The sequence below is a fragment of the Garra rufa genome, chromosome 1, assembly GCF_049309525.1.
Source record: "Garra rufa chromosome 1, GarRuf1.0, whole genome shotgun sequence".
NCBI classification, from domain to species: domain Eukaryota; kingdom Metazoa; phylum Chordata; class Actinopteri; order Cypriniformes; family Cyprinidae; genus Garra; species Garra rufa.
In genome coordinates, this window is record NC_133361.1 from 102,170,733 (window position 1) to 102,184,450 (window position 13,718).

The 13,718-nt window shown below is 49.6% G+C and overlaps 32 non-coding genes across 32 annotated transcripts; 16 read left to right on the forward strand and 16 right to left on the reverse strand.

Annotated features, from left to right (window-relative positions):
* Positions 1–170: 170 nt before the first annotated feature.
* Positions 171–253, reverse strand: trnal-cag (transfer RNA leucine (anticodon CAG)). Its single transcript has one exon. It is a non-coding gene; the product is annotated as a tRNA-Leu (tRNA).
* A 94-nt stretch (positions 254–347) lies between these two features.
* Positions 348–420, forward strand: trnam-cau (transfer RNA methionine (anticodon CAU)). Its single transcript has one exon. It is a non-coding gene; the product is annotated as a tRNA-Met (tRNA).
* A 596-nt stretch (positions 421–1,016) lies between these two features.
* trnal-cag (transfer RNA leucine (anticodon CAG)) lies at positions 1,017–1,099 on the reverse strand. Its single transcript has one exon. It is a non-coding gene; the product is annotated as a tRNA-Leu (tRNA).
* Positions 1,100–1,193: 94 nt separating this feature from the next.
* trnam-cau (transfer RNA methionine (anticodon CAU)) lies at positions 1,194–1,266 on the forward strand. Its single transcript has one exon. It is a non-coding gene; the product is annotated as a tRNA-Met (tRNA).
* A 596-nt stretch (positions 1,267–1,862) lies between these two features.
* Positions 1,863–1,945, reverse strand: trnal-cag (transfer RNA leucine (anticodon CAG)). Its single transcript has one exon. It is a non-coding gene; the product is annotated as a tRNA-Leu (tRNA).
* A 94-nt stretch (positions 1,946–2,039) lies between these two features.
* trnam-cau (transfer RNA methionine (anticodon CAU)) lies at positions 2,040–2,112 on the forward strand. The gene has a single exon. It is a non-coding gene; the product is annotated as a tRNA-Met (tRNA).
* Positions 2,113–2,708: 596 nt separating this feature from the next.
* trnal-cag (transfer RNA leucine (anticodon CAG)) lies at positions 2,709–2,791 on the reverse strand. Its single transcript has one exon. It is a non-coding gene; the product is annotated as a tRNA-Leu (tRNA).
* Positions 2,792–2,885: 94 nt separating this feature from the next.
* trnam-cau (transfer RNA methionine (anticodon CAU)) lies at positions 2,886–2,958 on the forward strand. Its single transcript has one exon. It is a non-coding gene; the product is annotated as a tRNA-Met (tRNA).
* A 621-nt stretch (positions 2,959–3,579) lies between these two features.
* trnal-cag (transfer RNA leucine (anticodon CAG)) lies at positions 3,580–3,662 on the reverse strand. Its single transcript has one exon. It is a non-coding gene; the product is annotated as a tRNA-Leu (tRNA).
* A 94-nt stretch (positions 3,663–3,756) lies between these two features.
* Positions 3,757–3,829, forward strand: trnam-cau (transfer RNA methionine (anticodon CAU)). The gene has a single exon. It is a non-coding gene; the product is annotated as a tRNA-Met (tRNA).
* A 621-nt stretch (positions 3,830–4,450) lies between these two features.
* On the reverse strand, positions 4,451–4,533 carry trnal-cag (transfer RNA leucine (anticodon CAG)). The gene has a single exon. It is a non-coding gene; the product is annotated as a tRNA-Leu (tRNA).
* A 94-nt stretch (positions 4,534–4,627) lies between these two features.
* trnam-cau (transfer RNA methionine (anticodon CAU)) lies at positions 4,628–4,700 on the forward strand. Its single transcript has one exon. It is a non-coding gene; the product is annotated as a tRNA-Met (tRNA).
* A 621-nt stretch (positions 4,701–5,321) lies between these two features.
* trnal-cag (transfer RNA leucine (anticodon CAG)) lies at positions 5,322–5,404 on the reverse strand. Its single transcript has one exon. It is a non-coding gene; the product is annotated as a tRNA-Leu (tRNA).
* Positions 5,405–5,498: 94 nt separating this feature from the next.
* On the forward strand, positions 5,499–5,571 carry trnam-cau (transfer RNA methionine (anticodon CAU)). The gene has a single exon. It is a non-coding gene; the product is annotated as a tRNA-Met (tRNA).
* Positions 5,572–6,167: 596 nt separating this feature from the next.
* trnal-cag (transfer RNA leucine (anticodon CAG)) lies at positions 6,168–6,250 on the reverse strand. Its single transcript has one exon. It is a non-coding gene; the product is annotated as a tRNA-Leu (tRNA).
* A 94-nt stretch (positions 6,251–6,344) lies between these two features.
* trnam-cau (transfer RNA methionine (anticodon CAU)) lies at positions 6,345–6,417 on the forward strand. Its single transcript has one exon. It is a non-coding gene; the product is annotated as a tRNA-Met (tRNA).
* Positions 6,418–7,013: 596 nt separating this feature from the next.
* trnal-cag (transfer RNA leucine (anticodon CAG)) lies at positions 7,014–7,096 on the reverse strand. The gene has a single exon. It is a non-coding gene; the product is annotated as a tRNA-Leu (tRNA).
* Positions 7,097–7,190: 94 nt separating this feature from the next.
* On the forward strand, positions 7,191–7,263 carry trnam-cau (transfer RNA methionine (anticodon CAU)). Its single transcript has one exon. It is a non-coding gene; the product is annotated as a tRNA-Met (tRNA).
* A 596-nt stretch (positions 7,264–7,859) lies between these two features.
* trnal-cag (transfer RNA leucine (anticodon CAG)) lies at positions 7,860–7,942 on the reverse strand. Its single transcript has one exon. It is a non-coding gene; the product is annotated as a tRNA-Leu (tRNA).
* A 94-nt stretch (positions 7,943–8,036) lies between these two features.
* Positions 8,037–8,109, forward strand: trnam-cau (transfer RNA methionine (anticodon CAU)). Its single transcript has one exon. It is a non-coding gene; the product is annotated as a tRNA-Met (tRNA).
* Positions 8,110–8,705: 596 nt separating this feature from the next.
* On the reverse strand, positions 8,706–8,788 carry trnal-cag (transfer RNA leucine (anticodon CAG)). The gene has a single exon. It is a non-coding gene; the product is annotated as a tRNA-Leu (tRNA).
* Positions 8,789–8,882: 94 nt separating this feature from the next.
* On the forward strand, positions 8,883–8,955 carry trnam-cau (transfer RNA methionine (anticodon CAU)). The gene has a single exon. It is a non-coding gene; the product is annotated as a tRNA-Met (tRNA).
* Positions 8,956–9,551: 596 nt separating this feature from the next.
* trnal-cag (transfer RNA leucine (anticodon CAG)) lies at positions 9,552–9,634 on the reverse strand. The gene has a single exon. It is a non-coding gene; the product is annotated as a tRNA-Leu (tRNA).
* A 94-nt stretch (positions 9,635–9,728) lies between these two features.
* trnam-cau (transfer RNA methionine (anticodon CAU)) lies at positions 9,729–9,801 on the forward strand. Its single transcript has one exon. It is a non-coding gene; the product is annotated as a tRNA-Met (tRNA).
* Positions 9,802–10,422: 621 nt separating this feature from the next.
* trnal-cag (transfer RNA leucine (anticodon CAG)) lies at positions 10,423–10,505 on the reverse strand. Its single transcript has one exon. It is a non-coding gene; the product is annotated as a tRNA-Leu (tRNA).
* A 94-nt stretch (positions 10,506–10,599) lies between these two features.
* On the forward strand, positions 10,600–10,672 carry trnam-cau (transfer RNA methionine (anticodon CAU)). The gene has a single exon. It is a non-coding gene; the product is annotated as a tRNA-Met (tRNA).
* A 621-nt stretch (positions 10,673–11,293) lies between these two features.
* On the reverse strand, positions 11,294–11,376 carry trnal-cag (transfer RNA leucine (anticodon CAG)). The gene has a single exon. It is a non-coding gene; the product is annotated as a tRNA-Leu (tRNA).
* Positions 11,377–11,470: 94 nt separating this feature from the next.
* On the forward strand, positions 11,471–11,543 carry trnam-cau (transfer RNA methionine (anticodon CAU)). The gene has a single exon. It is a non-coding gene; the product is annotated as a tRNA-Met (tRNA).
* Positions 11,544–12,139: 596 nt separating this feature from the next.
* trnal-cag (transfer RNA leucine (anticodon CAG)) lies at positions 12,140–12,222 on the reverse strand. The gene has a single exon. It is a non-coding gene; the product is annotated as a tRNA-Leu (tRNA).
* Positions 12,223–12,316: 94 nt separating this feature from the next.
* trnam-cau (transfer RNA methionine (anticodon CAU)) lies at positions 12,317–12,389 on the forward strand. Its single transcript has one exon. It is a non-coding gene; the product is annotated as a tRNA-Met (tRNA).
* A 596-nt stretch (positions 12,390–12,985) lies between these two features.
* trnal-cag (transfer RNA leucine (anticodon CAG)) lies at positions 12,986–13,068 on the reverse strand. The gene has a single exon. It is a non-coding gene; the product is annotated as a tRNA-Leu (tRNA).
* A 94-nt stretch (positions 13,069–13,162) lies between these two features.
* Positions 13,163–13,235, forward strand: trnam-cau (transfer RNA methionine (anticodon CAU)). Its single transcript has one exon. It is a non-coding gene; the product is annotated as a tRNA-Met (tRNA).
* The last annotated feature ends 483 nt before the right edge of the window (positions 13,236–13,718 follow it).

The following is a 13,718-nucleotide window of genomic DNA, read 5'->3' on the forward strand; positions in this document are numbered from 1 at the left end:
CACATATTCTACCAAGTCAAGGCTTCAGAGAAAGCTGTTGCGATCAATGCGTCAGGGACACGCTTTTCTTGACGTGACACAAGGAAAAGTTGGCAAAGTTACAGCCTTCCTTGGCCATGGTGCCAGAGGGCTGAAGACCGTAGCTGCTGTCTGCAGCCAAAACCTAAGTCTGTCAGAAGTGGGATTCGAACCCACGCCTCCAGAGGAGACTGCGACCTGAACGCAGCGCCTTAGACCGCTCGACCATCCTGACTCACTTGTTCAGCGGAGGGTGACCTGTTGTAGCCACACCTACAGGCAGGGACAGAGAAGCTAGTTCTTCGCTGTTCAGACCGGCCAACCCACCGGCCTCGTTGGCGCAGTAGGCAGCGCGTCAGTCTCATAATCTGAAGGTCGTGAGTTCGAGCCTCACTCGGGGCAGTTTCGTAATTTTTGATACCGGAGAACGCTTAGACGACAGGGCGGGCTTCTCTCTTCACCTCCGCCTGCTTGTCTCTTTCTCCTGAGGGAAAAAGGACACAGCTCAACTGAAAGGTGGACGACATGACATTTTGTGAGAAACTGTGGGGTCCAGGTAAATTCCCTGAAACCCATCCAGCAACATTGCACTCAGTTCTAGGCCACCCTTTCACATATACAATATAATGGACATTCAGTATTCACGCTGGGCTAATGCTGAATGAATGCAGAAATAGCATCCCTGTCATATTCATGTAACAAGCAGCACTGTCCTTGTGAGTTTTTCTTAAGGGTAATATCATGCTGGCATTCGGACTGAAATTCCCTGTCACTGGGAAGGCAAGCTTTCGTGAACCTTAAAGTAATGCTGTATTTATCGTAATGAAGTGTTGACTCGATTCTAATACAGCTTCACATATTCTACCAAGTCAAGGCTTCAGAGAAAGCTGTTGCGATCAATGCGTCAGGGACACGCTTTTCTTGACGTGACACAAGGCAAAGTTACAGCCTTCCTTGGCCATGGTGCCAGAGGGCTGTCTGCAGCCAAAACCTAAGTCTGTCAGAAGTGGGATTCGAACCCACGCCTCCAGAGGAGACTGCGACCTGAACGCAGCGCCTTAGACCGCTCGGCCATCCTGACTCGCTTTTTCAGCGGAGGGTGACCTGTTGTAGCCACACCTACAGGCAGGGACAGAGAAGCTAGTTCTTCGCTGTTCAGACCGGTCAACCCACTGGCCTCGTTGGCGCAGTAGGCAGCGCGTCAGTCTCATAATCTGAAGGTCGTGAGTTCGAGCCTCACACGGGGCAGTTTGGTAATTTTTGATACCGGAGAACGCTTAGACGACAGGGCGGGCTTCTCTCTTCACCTCCGCCTGCTTGTCTCTTTCTCCTGAGGGAAAAAGGACACAGCTCAACTGAAAGGTGGACGACATGACATTTTGTGAGAAACTGTGGGGTCCAGGTAAATTCCCTGAAACCCATCCAGCAACATTGCACTCAGTTCTAGGCCACCCTTTCACATATACAATATAATGGACATTCAGTATTCACGCTGGGCTAATGCTGAATGAATGCAGAAATAGCATCCCTGTCATATTCATGTAACAAGCAGCACTGTCCTTGTGAGTTTTTCTTAAGGGTAATATCATGCTGGCATTCGGACTGAAATTCCCTGTCACTGGGAAGGCAAGCTTTCGTGAACCTTAAAGTAATGCTGTATTTATCGTAATGAAGTGTTGACTCGATTCTAATACAGCTTCACATATTCTACCAAGTCAAGGCTTCAGAGAAAGCTGTTGCGATCAATGCGTCAGGGACACGCTTTTCTTGACGTGACACAAGGCAAAGTTACAGCCTTCCTTGGCCATGGTGCCAGAGGGCTGTCTGCAGCCAAAACCTAAGTCTGTCAGAAGTGGGATTCGAACCCACGCCTCCAGAGGAGACTGCGACCTGAACGCAGCGCCTTAGACCGCTCGGCCATCCTGACTCGCTTGCTCAGCGGAGGGTGACCTGTTGTAGCCACACCTACAGGCAGGGACAGAGAAGCTAGTTCTTCGCTGTTCAGACCGGTCAACCCACCGGCCTCGTTGGCGCAGTAGGCAGCGCGTCAGTCTCATAATCTGAAGGTCGTGAGTTCGAGCCTCACACGGGGCAGTTTGGTCATTTTTGATACCGGAGAACGCTTAGACGACAGGGCGGGCTTCTCTCTTCACCTCCGCCTGCTTGTCTCTTTCTCCTGAGGGAAAAAGGACACAGCTCAACTGAAAGGTGGACGACATGACATTTTGTGAGAAACTGTGAGGTCCAGGTAAATTCCCTGAAACCCATCCAGCAACATTGCACTCAGTTCTAGGCCACCCTTTCACATATACAATATAATGGACATTCAGTATTCACGCTGGGCTAATGCTGAATGAATGCAGAAATAGCATCCCTGTCATATTCATGTAACAAGCAGCACTGTCCTTGTGAGTTTTTCTTAAGGGTAATATCATGCTGGCATTCGGACTGAAATTCCCTGTCACTGGGAAGGCAAGCTTTCGTGAACCTTAAAGTAATGCTGTATTTATCGTAATGAAGTGTTGACTCGATTCTAATACAGCTTCACATATTCTACCAAGTCAAGGCTTCAGAGAAAGCTGTTGCGATCAATGCGTCAGGGACACGCTTTTCTTGACGTGACACAAGGCAAAGTTACAGCCTTCCTTGGCCATGGTGCCAGAGGGCTGTCTGCAGCCAAAACCTAAGTCTGTCAGAAGTGGGATTCGAACCCACGCCTCCAGAGGAGACTGCGACCTGAACGCAGCGCCTTAGACCGCTCGGCCATCCTGACTCGCTTTTTCAGCGGAGGGTGACCTGTTGTAGCCACACCTACAGGCAGGGACAGAGAAGCTAGTTCTTCGCTGTTCAGACCAGTCAACCCACTGGCCTCGTTGGCGCAGTAGGCAGCGCGTCAGTCTCATTATCTGAAGGTCGTGAGTTCGAGCCTCACACGGGGCAGTTTGGTAATTTTTGATACCGGAGAACGCTTAGACGACAGGGCGGGCTTCTCTCTTCACCTCCGCCTGCTTGTCTCTTTCTCCTGAGGGAAAAAGGACACAGCTCAACTGAAAGGTGGACGACATGACATTTTGTGAGAAACTGTGGGGTCCAGGTAAATTCCCTGAAACCCATCCAGCAACATTGCACTCAGTTCTAGGCCACCCTTTCACATATACAATATAATGGACATTCAGTATTCACGCTGGGCTAATGCTGAATGAATGCAGAAATAGCATCCCTGTCATATTCATGTAACAAGCAGCACTGTCCTTGTGAGTTTTTCTTAAGGGTAATATCATGCTGGCATTCGGACTGAAATTCCCTGTCACTGGGAAGGCAAGCTTTCGTGAACCTTAAAGTAATGCTGTATTTATCGTAATGAAGTGTTGACTCGATTCTAATACAGCTTCACATATTCTACCAAGTCAAGGCTTCAGAGAAAGCTGTTGCGATCAATGCGTCAGGGACACGCTTTTCTTGACGTGACACAAGGCAAAGTTGGCAAAGTTACAGCCTTCCTTGGCCATGCTGCCAGAGGGCTGAAGACCGTAGCTGCTGTCTGCAGCCAAAACCTAAGTCTGTCAGAAGTGGGATTCGAACCCACGCCTCCAGAGGAGACTGCGACCTGAACGCAGCGCCTTAGACCGCTCGGCCATCCTGACTCGCTTGTTCAGCGGAGGGTGACCTGTTGTAGCCACACCTACAGGCAGGGACAGAGAAGCTAGTTCTTCGCTGTTCAGACCGGCCAACCCACCGGCCTCGTTGGCGCAGTAGGCAGCGCGTCAGTCTCATAATCTGAAGGTCGTGAGTTCGAGCCTCACACGGGGCAGTTTGGTAATTTTTGATACCGGAGAACGCTTAGACGACAGGGCGGGCTTCTCTCTTCACCTCCGCCTGCTTGTCTCTTTCTCCTGAGGGAAAAAGGACACAGCTCAACTGAAAGGTGGACGACATGACATTTTGTGAGAAACTGTGGGGTCCAGGTAAATTCCCTGAAACCCATCCAGCAACATTGCACTCAGTTCTAGGCCACCCTTTCACATATACAATATAATGGACATTCAGTATTCACGCTGGGCTAATGCTGAATGAATGCAGAAATAGCATCCCTGTCATATTCATGTAACAAGCAGCACTGTCCTTGTGAGTTTTTCTTAAGGGTAATATCATGCTGGCATTCGGACTGAAATTCCCTGTCACTGGGAAGGCAAGCTTTCGTGAACCTTAAAGTAATGCTGTATTTATCGTAATGAAGTGTTGACTCGATTCTAATACAGCTTCACATATTCTACCAAGTCAAGGCTTCAGAGAAAGCTGTTGCGATCAATGCGTCAGGGACACGCTTTTCTTGACGTGACACAAGGCAAAGTTGGCAAAGTTACAGCCTTCCTTGGCCATGGTGCCAGAGGGCTGAAGACCGTAGCTGCTGTCTGCAGCCAAAACCTAAGTCTGTCAGAAGTGGGATTCGAACCCACGCCTCCAGAGGAGACTGCGACCTGAACGCAGCGCCTTAGACCGCTCGGCCATCCTGACTCCCTTGTTCAGCGGAGGGTGACCTGTTGTAGCCACACCTACAGGCAGGGACAGAGAAGCTAGTTCTTCGCTGTTCAGACCGGTCAACCCACTGGCCTCGTTGGCGCAGTAGGCAGCGCGTCAGTCTCATAATCTGAAGGTCGTGAGTTCGAGCCTCACACGGGGCAGTTTGGTAATTTTTGATACCGGAGAACGCTTAGACGACAGGGCGGGCTTCTCTCTTCACCTCCGCCTGCTTGTCTCTTTCTCCTGAGGGAAAAAGGACACAGCTCAACTGAAAGGTGGACGACATGACATTTTGTGAGAAACTGTGGGGTCCAGGTAAATTCCCTGAAACCCATCCAGCAACATTGCACTCAGTTCTAGGCCACCCTTTCACATATACAATATAATGGACATTCAGTATTCACGCTGGGCTAATGCTGAATGAATGCAGAAATAGCATCCCTGTCATATTCATGTAACAAGCAGCACTGTCCTTGTGAGTTTTTCTTAAGGGTAATATCATGCTGGCATTCGGACTGAAATTCCCTGTCACTGGGAAGGCAAGCTTTCGTGAACCTTAAAGTAATGCTGTATTTATCGTAATGAAGTGTTGACTCGATTCTAATACAGCTTCACATATTCTACCAAGTCAAGGCTTCAGAGAAAGCTGTTGCGATCAATGCGTCAGGGACACGCTTTTCTTGACGTGACACAAGGCAAAGTTGGCAAAGTTACAGCCTTCCTTGGCCATGCTGCCAGAGGGCTGAAGACCGTAGCTGCTGTCTGCAGCCAAAACCTAAGTCTGTCAGAAGTGGGATTCGAACCCACGCCTCCAGAGGAGACTGCGACCTGAACGCAGCGCCTTAGACCGCTCGGCCATCCTGACTCGCTTGTTCAGCGGAGGGTGACCTGTTGTAGCCACACCTACAGGCAGGGACAGAGAAGCTAGTTCTTCGCTGTTCAGACCGGCCAACCCACCGGCCTCGTTGGCGCAGTAGGCAGCGCGTCAGTCTCATAATCTGAAGGTCGTGAGTTCGAGCCTCACTCGGGGCAGTTTCGTAATTTTTGATACCGGAGAACGCTTAGACGACAGGGCGGGCTTCTCTCTTCACCTCCGCCTGCTTGTCTCTTTCTCCTGAGGGAAAAAGGACACAGCTCAACTGAAAGGTGGACGACATGACATTTTGTGAGAAACTGTGGGGTCCAGGTAAATTCCCTGAAACCCATCCAGCAACATTGCACTCAGTTCTAGGCCACCCTTTCACATATACAATATAATGGACATTCAGTATTCACGCTGGGCTAATGCTGAATGAATGCAGAAATAGCATCCCTGTCATATTCATGTAACAAGCAGCACTGTCCTTGTGAGTTTTTCTTAAGGGTAATATCATGCTGGCATTCGGACTGAAATTCCCTGTCACTGGGAAGGCAAGCTTTCGTGAACCTTAAAGTAATGCTGTATTTATCGTAATGAAGTGTTGACTCGATTCTAATACAGCTTCACATATTCTACCAAGTCAAGGCTTCAGAGAAAGCTGTTGCGATCAATGCGTCAGGGACACGCTTTTCTTGACGTGACACAAGGCAAAGTTACAGCCTTCCTTGGCCATGGTGCCAGAGGGCTGTCTGCAGCCAAAACCTAAGTCTGTCAGAAGTGGGATTCGAACCCACGCCTCCAGAGGAGACTGCGACCTGAACGCAGCGCCTTAGACCGCTCGGCCATCCTGACTCGCTTTTTCAGCGGAGGGTGACCTGTTGTAGCCACACCTACAGGCAGGGACAGAGAAGCTAGTTCTTCGCTGTTCAGACCGGTCAACCCACTGGCCTCGTTGGCGCAGTAGGCAGCGCGTCAGTCTCATAATCTGAAGGTCGTGAGTTCGAGCCTCACACGGGGCAGTTTGGTAATTTTTGATACCGGAGAACGCTTAGACGACAGGGCGGGCTTCTCTCTTCACCTCCGCCTGCTTGTCTCTTTCTCCTGAGGGAAAAAGGACACAGCTCAACTGAAAGGTGGACGACATGACATTTTGTGAGAAACTGTGGGGTCCAGGTAAATTCCCTGAAACCCATCCAGCAACATTGCACTCAGTTCTAGGCCACCCTTTCACATATACAATATAATGGACATTCAGTATTCACGCTGGGCTAATGCTGAATGAATGCAGAAATAGCATCCCTGTCATATTCATGTAACAAGCAGCACTGTCCTTGTGAGTTTTTCTTAAGGGTAATATCATGCTGGCATTCGGACTGAAATTCCCTGTCACTGGGAAGGCAAGCTTTCGTGAACCTTAAAGTAATGCTGTATTTATCGTAATGAAGTGTTGACTCGATTCTAATACAGCTTCACATATTCTACCAAGTCAAGGCTTCAGAGAAAGCTGTTGCGATCAATGCGTCAGGGACACGCTTTTCTTGACGTGACACAAGGCAAAGTTACAGCCTTCCTTGGCCATGGTGCCAGAGGGCTGTCTGCAGCCAAAACCTAAGTCTGTCAGAAGTGGGATTCGAACCCACGCCTCCAGAGGAGACTGCGACCTGAACGCAGCGCCTTAGACCGCTCGGCCATCCTGACTCGCTTGCTCAGCGGAGGGTGACCTGTTGTAGCCACACCTACAGGCAGGGACAGAGAAGCTAGTTCTTCGCTGTTCAGACCGGTCAACCCACCGGCCTCGTTGGCGCAGTAGGCAGCGCGTCAGTCTCATAATCTGAAGGTCGTGAGTTCGAGCCTCACACGGGACAGTTTGGTCATTTTTGATACCGGAGAACGCTTAGACGACAGGGCGGGCTTCTCTCTTCACCTCCGCCTGCTTGTCTCTTTCTCCTGAGGGAAAAAGGACACAGCTCAACTGAAAGGTGGACGACATGACATTTTGTGAGAAACTGTGAGGTCCAGGTAAATTCCCTGAAACCCATCCAGCAACATTGCACTCAGTTCTAGGCCACCCTTTCACATATACAATATAATGGACATTCAGTATTCACGCTGGGCTAATGCTGAATGAATGCAGAAACAGCATCCCTGTCATATTCATGTAACAAGCAGCACTGTCCTTGTGAGTTTTTCTTTAGGGTAATATCATGCTGGCATTCGGACTGAAATTCCCTGTCACTGGGAAGGCAAGCTTTCGTGAACCTTAAAGTAATGCTGTATTTATCGTAATGAAGTGTTGACTCGATTCTAATACAGCTTCACATATTCTACCAAGTCAAGGCTTCAGAGAAAGCTGTTGCGATCAATGCGTCAGGGACACGCTTTTCTTGACGTGACACAAGGCAAAGTTACAGCCTTCCTTGGCCATGGTGCCAGAGGGCTGTCTGCAGCCAAAACCTAAGTCTGTCAGAAGTGGGATTCGAACCCACGCCTCCAGAGGAGACTGCGACCTGAACGCAGCGCCTTAGACCGCTCGGCCATCCTGACTCGCTTGTTCAGCGGAGGGTGACCTGTTGTAGCCACACCTACAGGCAGGGACAGAGAAGCTAGTTCTTCGCTGTTCAGACCGGTCAACCCACCGGCCTCGTTGGAGCAGTAGGCAGCGCGTCAGTCTCATAATCTGAAGGTCGTGAGTTCGAGCCTCACACGGGGCAGTTTGGTAATTTTTGATACCGGAGAACGCTTAGACGACAGGGCGGGCTTCTCTCTTCACCTCCGCCTGCTTGTCTCTTTCTCCTGAGGGAAAAAGGACACAGCTCAACTGAAAGGTGGACGACATGACATTTTGTGAGAAACTGTGGGGTCCAGGTAAATTCCCTGAAACCCATCCAGCAACATTGCACTCAGTTCTAGGCCACCCTTTCACATATACAATATAATGGACATTCAGTATTCACGCTGGGCTAATGCTGAATGAATGCAGAAATAGCATCCCTGTCATATTCATGTAACAAGCAGCACTGTCCTTGTGAGTTTTTCTTAAGAGTAATATCATGCTGGCATTCGGACTGAAATTCCCTGTCACTGGGAAGGCAAGCTTTCGTGAACCTTAAAGTAATGCTGTATTTATCGTAATGAAGTGTTGACTCGATTCTAATACAGCTTCACATATTCTACCAAGTCAAGGCTTCAGAGAAAGCTGTTGCGATCAATGCGTCAGGGACACGCTTTTCTTGACGTGACACAAGGCAAAGTTACAGCCTTCCTTGGCCATGGTGCCAGAGGGCTGTCTGCAGCCAAAACCTAAGTCTGTCAGAAGTGGGATTCGAACCCACGCCTCCAGAGGAGACTGCGACCTGAACGCAGCGCCTTAGACCGCTCGGCCATCCTGACTCGCTTGCTCAGCGGAGGGTGACCTGTTGTAGCCACACCTACAGGCAGGGACAGAGAAGCTAGTTCTTCGCTGTTCAGACCGGTCAACCCACCGGCCTCGTTGGCGCAGTAGGCAGCGCGTCAGTCTCATAATCTGAAGGTCGTGAGTTCGAGCCTCACACGGGGCAGTTTGGTCATTTTTGATACCGGAGAACGCTTAGACGACAGGGCGGGCTTCTCTCTTCACCTCCGCCTGCTTGTCTCTTTCTCCTGAGGGAAAAAGGACACAGCTCAACTGAAAGGTGGACGACATGACATTTTGTGAGAAACTGTGAGGTCCAGGTAAATTCCCTGAAACCCATCCAGCAACATTGCACTCAGTTCTAGGCCACCCTTTCACATATACAATATAATGGACATTCAGTATTCACGCTGGGCTAATGCTGAATGAATGCAGAAATAGCATCCCTGTCATATTCATGTAACAAGCAGCACTGTCCTTGTGAGTTTTTCTTAAGGGTAATATCATGCTGGCATTCGGACTGAAATTCCCTGTCACTGGGAAGGCAAGCTTTCGTGAACCTTAAAGTAATGCTGTATTTATCGTAATGAAGTGTTGACTCGATTCTAATACAGCTTCACATATTCTACCAAGTCAAGGCTTCAGAGAAAGCTGTTGCGATCAATGCGTCAGGGACACGCTTTTCTTGACGTGACACAAGGCAAAGTTACAGCCTTCCTTGGCCATGGTGCCAGAGGGCTGTCTGCAGCCAAAACCTAAGTCTGTCAGAAGTGGGATTCGAACCCACGCCTCCAGAGGAGACTGCGACCTGAACGCAGCGCCTTAGACCGCTCGGCCATCCTGACTCGCTTGTTCAGCGGAGGGTGACCTGTTGTAGCCACACCTACAGGCAGGGACAGAGAAGCTAGTTCTTCGCTGTTCAGACCGGTCAACCCACCGGCCTCGTTGGCGCAGTAGGCAGCGCGTCAGTCTCATAATCTGAAGGTCGTGAGTTCGAGCCTCACACGGGGCAGTTTGGTCATTTTTGATACCGGAGAACGCTTAGACGACAGGGCGGGCTTCTCTCTTCACCTCCGCCTGCTTGTCTCTTTCTCCTGAGGGAAAAAGGACACAGCTCAACTGAAAGGTGGACGACATGACATTTTGTGAGAAACTGTGAGGTCCAGGTAAATTCCCTGAAACCCATCCAGCAACATTGCACTCAGTTCTAGGCCACCCTTTCACATATACAATATAATGGACATTCAGTATTCACGCTGGGCTAATGCTGAATGAATGCAGAAATAGCATCCCTGTCATATTCATGTAACAAGCAGCACTGTCCTTGTGAGTTTTTCTTAAGGGTAATATCATGCTGGCATTCGGACTGAAATTCCCTGTCACTGGGAAGGCAAGCTTTCGTGAACCTTAAAGTAATGCTGTATTTATCGTAATGAAGTGTTGACTCGATTCTAATACAGCTTCACATATTCTACCAAGTCAAGGCTTCAGAGAAAGCTGTTGCGATCAATGCGTCAGGGACACGCTTTTCTTGACGTGACACAAGGCAAAGTTGGCAAAGTTACAGCCTTCCTTGGCCATGGTGCCAGAGGGCTGAAGACCGTAACTGCTGTCTGCAGCCAAAACCTAAGTCTGTCAGAAGTGGGATTCGAACCCACGCCTCCAGAGGAGACTGCGACCTGAACGCAGCGCCTTAGACCGCTCGGCCATCCTGACTCCCTTGTTCAGCGGAGGGTGACCTGTTGTAGCCACACCTACAGGCAGGGACAGAGAAGCTAGTTCTTCGCTGTTCAGACCGGTCAACCCACTGGCCTCGTTGGCGCAGTAGGCAGCGCGTCAGTCTCATAATCTGAAGGTCGTGAGTTCGAGCCTCACACGGGGCAGTTTGGTAATTTTTGATACCGGAGAACGCTTAGACGACAGGGCGGGCTTCTCTCTTCACCTCCGCCTGCTTGTCTCTTTCTCCTGAGGGAAAAAGGACACAGCTCAACTGAAAGGTGGACGACATGACATTTTGTGAGAAACTGTGGGGTCCAGGTAAATTCCCTGAAACCCATCCAGCAACATTGCACTCAGTTCTAGGCCACCCTTTCACATATACAATATAATGGACATTCAGTATTCACGCTGGGCTAATGCTGAATGAATGCAGAAATAGCATCCCTGTCATATTCATGTAACAAGCAGCACTGTCCTTGTGAGTTTTTCTTAAGGGTAATATCATGCTGGCATTCGGACTGAAATTCCCTGTCACTGGGAAGGCAAGCTTTTGTGAACCTTAAAGTAATGCTGTATTTATCGTAATGAAGTGTTGACTCGATTCTAATACAGCTTCACATATTCTACCAAGTCAAGGCTTCAGAGAAAGCTGTTGCGATCAATGCGTCAGGGACACGCTTTTCTTGACGTGACACAAGGAAAAGTTGGCAAAGTTACAGCCTTCCTTGGCCATGGTGCCAGAGGGCTGAAGACCGTAGCTGCTGTCTGCAGCCAAAACCTAAGTCTGTCAGAAGTGGGATTCGAACCCACGCCTCCAGAGGAGACTGCGACCTGAACGCAGCGCCTTAGACCGCTCGACCATCCTGACTCACTTGTTCAGCGGAGGGTGACCTGTTGTAGCCACACCTACAGGCAGGGACAGAGAAGCTAGTTCTTCGCTGTTCAGACCGGCCAACCCACCGGCCTCGTTGGCGCAGTAGGCAGCGCGTCAGTCTCATAATCTGAAGGTCGTGAGTTCGAGCCTCACTCGGGGCAGTTTCGTAATTTTTGATACCGGAGAACGCTTAGACGACAGGGCGGGCTTCTCTCTTCACCTCCGCCTGCTTGTCTCTTTCTCCTGAGGGAAAAAGGACACAGCTCAACTGAAAGGTGGACGACATGACATTTTGTGAGAAACTGTGGGGTCCAGGTAAATTCCCTGAAACCCATCCAGCAACATTGCACTCAGTTCTAGGCCACCCTTTCACATATACAATATAATGGACATTCAGTATTCACGCTGGGCTAATGCTGAATGAATGCAGAAATAGCATCCCTGTCATATTCATGTAACAAGCAGCACTGTCCTTGTGAGTTTTTCTTAAGGGTAATATCATGCTGGCATTCGGACTGAAATTCCCTGTCACTGGGAAGGCAAGCTTTCGTGAACCTTAAAGTAATGCTGTATTTATCGTAATGAAGTGTTGACTCGATTCTAATACAGCTTCACATATTCTACCAAGTCAAGGCTTCAGAGAAAGCTGTTGCGATCAATGCGTCAGGGACACGCTTTTCTTGACGTGACACAAGGCAAAGTTACAGCCTTCCTTGGCCATGGTGCCAGAGGGCTGTCTGCAGCCAAAACCTAAGTCTGTCAGAAGTGGGATTCGAACCCACGCCTCCAGAGGAGACTGCGACCTGAACGCAGCGCCTTAGACCGCTCGGCCATCCTGACTCGCTTTTTCAGCGGAGGGTGACCTGTTGTAGCCACACCTACAGGCAGGGACAGAGAAGCTAGTTCTTCGCTGTTCAGACCGGTCAGCCCACTGGCCTCGTTGGCGCAGTAGGCAGCGCGTCAGTCTCATAATCTGAAGGTCGTGAGTTCGAGCCTCACACGGGGCAGTTTGGTAATTTTTGATACCGGAGAACGCTTAGACGACAGGGCGGGCTTCTCTCTTCACCTCCGCCTGCTTGTCTCTTTCTCCTGAGGGAAAAAGGACACAGCTCAACTGAAAGGTGGACGACATGACATTTTGTGAGAAACTGTGGGGTCCAGGTAAATTCCCTGAAACCCATCCAGCAACATTGCACTCAGTTCTAGGCCACCCTTTCACATATACAATATAATGGACATTCAGTATTCACGCTGGGCTAATGCTGAATGAATGCAGAAATAGCATCCCTGTCATATTCATGTAACAAGCAGCACTGTCCTTGTGAGTTTTTCTTAAGGGTAATATCATGCTGGCATTCGGACTGAAATTCCCTGTCACTGGGAAGGCAAGCTTTCGTGAACCTTAAAGTAATGCTGTATTTATCGTAATGAAGTGTTGACTCGATTCTAATACAGCTTCACATATTCTACCAAGTCAAGGCTTCAGAGAAAGCTGTTGCGATCAATGCGTCAGGGACACGCTTTTCTTGACGTGACACAAGGCAAAGTTACAGCCTTCCTTGGCCATGGTGCCAGAGGGCTGTCTGCAGCCAAAACCTAAGTCTGTCAGAAGTGGGATTCGAACCCACGCCTCCAGAGGAGACTGCGACCTGAACGCAGCGCCTTAGACCGCTCGGCCATCCTGACTCGCTTGCTCAGCGGAGGGTGACCTGTTGTAGCCACACCTACAGGCAGGGACAGAGAAGCTAGTTCTTCGCTGTTCAGACCGGTCAACCCACCGGCCTCGTTGGCGCAGTAGGCAGCGCGTCAGTCTCATAATCTGAAGGTCGTGAGTTCGAGCCTCACACGGGGCAGTTTGGTCATTTTTGATACCGGAGAACGCTTAGACGACAGGGCGGGCTTCTCTCTTCACCTCCGCCTGCTTGTCTCTTTCTCCTGAGGGAAAAAGGACACAGCTCAACTGAAAGGTGGACGACATGACATTTTGTGAGAAACTGTGAGGTCCAGGTAAATTCCCTGAAACCCATCCAGCAACATTGCACTCAGTTCTAGGCCACCCTTTCACATATACAATATAATGGACATTCAGTATTCACGCTGGGCTAATGCTGAATGAATGCAGAAATAGCATCCCTGTCATATTCATGTAACAAGCAGCACTGTCCTTGTGAGTTTTTCTTAAGGGTAATATCATGCTGGCATTCGGACTGAAATTCCCTGTCACTGGGAAGGCAAGCTTTCGTGAACCTTAAAGTAATGCTGTATTTATCGTAATGAAGTGTTGACTCGATTCTAATACAGCTTCACATATTCTACCAAGTCAAGGCTTCAGAGAA